This window comes from Gossypium arboreum, chromosome 13, assembly GCF_025698485.1.
Source record: "Gossypium arboreum isolate Shixiya-1 chromosome 13, ASM2569848v2, whole genome shotgun sequence".
NCBI classification, from domain to species: Eukaryota; Viridiplantae; Streptophyta; class Magnoliopsida; order Malvales; family Malvaceae; genus Gossypium; species Gossypium arboreum.
Genome location: NC_069082.1, coordinates 99,280,720 through 99,283,614, shown reverse-complemented (window position 1 = coordinate 99,283,614; position 2,895 = coordinate 99,280,720). Strand labels below are relative to the sequence as shown.

General features: G+C 36.2%; 1 non-coding gene across 1 annotated transcript; it reads right to left on the bottom strand.

Annotated features, from left to right (window-relative positions):
* Positions 1-1,630: 1,630 nt before the first annotated feature.
* Positions 1,631-1,737, bottom strand: LOC128287707 (small nucleolar RNA R71). The gene has a single exon (XR_008278407.1). It is a non-coding gene; the product is annotated as a small nucleolar RNA R71 (small nucleolar RNA).
* Positions 1,738-2,895: the final 1,158 nt, after the last annotated feature.

The following is a 2,895-nucleotide window of genomic DNA, read 5'->3' as shown; positions in this document are numbered from 1 at the left end:
TTCAAGATATATGTTATACGATGCACTATCAAGTTGGATGACATATTTATATCTCGGTTATGTTTAATGGTATGTGTTATGTTCTGGTAATACCTTGTATCCTGTTCCGGTGACGGTAAGGGGTAAGGGGTGTTACAGGAGCTACTCCAAGACTGAAGATCTCTCTCAGAATTCCTACAGGGGTTTTAGAGTTTTCTTTATGTTTTGTTATTTTCATACTTTTGAGATGTACTCTTATTTTATTATGAACTAAACCCCTTAGATACCTAAGAGGGTTCAAACCTATGATGGATCTTATTATTATCTGAACTGTATGATAAATACTTGATTTGTTCTTAATTATATGTTTTTAATGCTTGAGTTAATGATTTGATGTGCTTATGCAGAGGAGCAAAAGTCCCTATCTAAGAGTAGATTTGGCATAATTAAGCGGAGCTGATCGAACACCTAGAAATAGGGTTACGAGATTTTACCGAATTAGGGTGAAACCTAATATGGGAGTCCATAGATCGATTTACTGCTTCCCTAGGGGTTTAAATTAAGAAAGAAATTTTGATTAATTGAACTGAGGGTTAGGTGTTATTAGTCTCGAAAGAGATAATAATATAGGTTAGGGAGTCTTACGGATCAAGTCAAGTGAATAAATCGTCTGGTTCAGAGTCAGATAACAAGTGAAATCTAGGTGGATTCCTCCTTGGATGTCGTCTTTATCAATTACTGTTCTTCAAGTCTTTTTCCAAATTTTCCCTTTGCTTTAGTTTAGTTAGTTAATTAGTTTCGTTAATTAGTTTAATAAACAACCCCTCTTTATTTCTAGGTTAAATAATAAAAAGATAGTTATTACTAGTACTTTTTGTTCCCTTGGGTACGATATCCCGGTCTTTCCATTACTATACTATTGTTCGATAGGTGCGCTTGCCTTTTCGTCGTGATAATAGTTAGTCTAGGTTTGATCTTCATTATAAATATTTATTACTTGTTACGAATCACGCGATCAAGTTTTTGGCACCTTTGCCAGGGAACTAAAATATTAGGAATGCTAAATTTTTATTACTTTAGCCATTTATTTTTCTTGCAATTTAATTTAATTATTATTATTTATAAATTAATTTTTTCTTTCTCTTGGCAGGTTTTTATAGTTTATGATTAGAAGAAACCCATCGAGACCATTACTTTTTGACGAAGAAATCGATCATACAGTTCACAGAAATCAAAGAGAAATAAGGCGCAACTTAAAATACACGGAGAACGAGCAAGAAGACGATACTTAACCCCCAATCAAAGAGATAGCTGAAAACCAAGGCGATCAGCTACCTCATGCAATTGCGGTTAATCAAAATTCTGCTCCACGTACTATGTATGATTATGCTAAACCTTCTCTAACAGGAACTGAATCTAGCATAGTTAGACTGGCTGTAGCTGCAAATACTTTTGAACTGAAACCTAACACAATTCAAATGATACAATAGTTTGTTTAGTTTGATGGTTTGTAGGATGGAGATCCCAACGCTCACTTAGCAAACTTCCTGGAATTTTGCGATACATTTAAAATCAATGGCGTTTCTGATGATGCCATTCATCTTCGATTATTTCCTTTTTACTAAAATACTTTTCACCAGCTAAAACGGCTAAATTACGTAATGATATCTCTTTTTTTGTGCAGATGGATTTAGAAAAACTGTACGATGCATGGGAGAGACACAAGGAATTACTGAGAAGGTGCCCTCACCATAGGTTACCGTTTTGGCTTCAAGTACAAACATTCCACAATGGTCTGAATCCCTCGACTCGGCAAATGGTTGACGCAGCTACTGGCGGAACCATCAACAACAAAACACCTGAAGAGGCTTATGAATTCATTGAAGAAATGTCATTGAATAATTATCAGTGGCAAGTCATGGGGACTAAGCCAACAAAAATAGCCAGCGTTTATAACGTCGACTCAATTACTATACGGTCAAATCAGGTAGAATTTCTCAATAAAAAGATTGATGGTTTTCTTAGTTCTATGCAGGTACATCTAGTAATGAGGTGTGACTCAAGCGGAGGAGGTGTGCATATAGAATATCAATCCTTCAGCCCCACAACTGAAGAGGAATAAGTCAACTATATGGGTAACAATAACTTTAGATCTCAAAATAACCCATACAATAATACTTATAATGCAGGTAATACTTATAATGCAGGTTGGAGGAACCACCCAAATTTCTCCTGGGTGGTCAAGGGAATCAAAAGACACAAAATCCTTAGGATTTTCAACAGCCACCTTATCAACAAGAGAAGAAACCGAACCTTGAGGAGATGCTCTCAAAATTCATATCAATGTCAGAAACCCGTTTCCAAAATACCAAGACAGCACTTAAAAATCAACAAGCATCGATCCAAGGACTCGAGACTCAGATAGGCCATCTTTCCAAACTAATATCCGAACGACCACAAGGTAGCTTGCCAAGTAACACTGAACCAAACCCAAGGGAATAGCTCAACCCAATTAATATCCAAAATGACGAAGGAGTCGTTGAGCCTGAACCAGAATCGAGGCAAGAAACAGTGGTAACCAAAGGGAGAGATGAGGTAGATCAAAATACAAACAAACCAGTGACTGTCGAATATAAACCTCGTGTGCCATACCCTAACGTGACAAGGAAAGACCACTTAGACGAACAATTCGGTAAATTCCTTAAACTTTTGAAAAAATTACATATTAACTTACCGTTTATTGAAGCTTTGTCGCAGATGCCAAATGCAATGAAATTTTTAAAAGAGATTTTAGTAAATAAGTGGAAGTTGGATGAAGCATTGCATGTGGAGCTAAATCCAGTCTGCTCAGCTATTCTACAGAATAAGCTACCCCATAAATTGACAGATCCAGGGAGTTTTACAATTCCTTTTTTA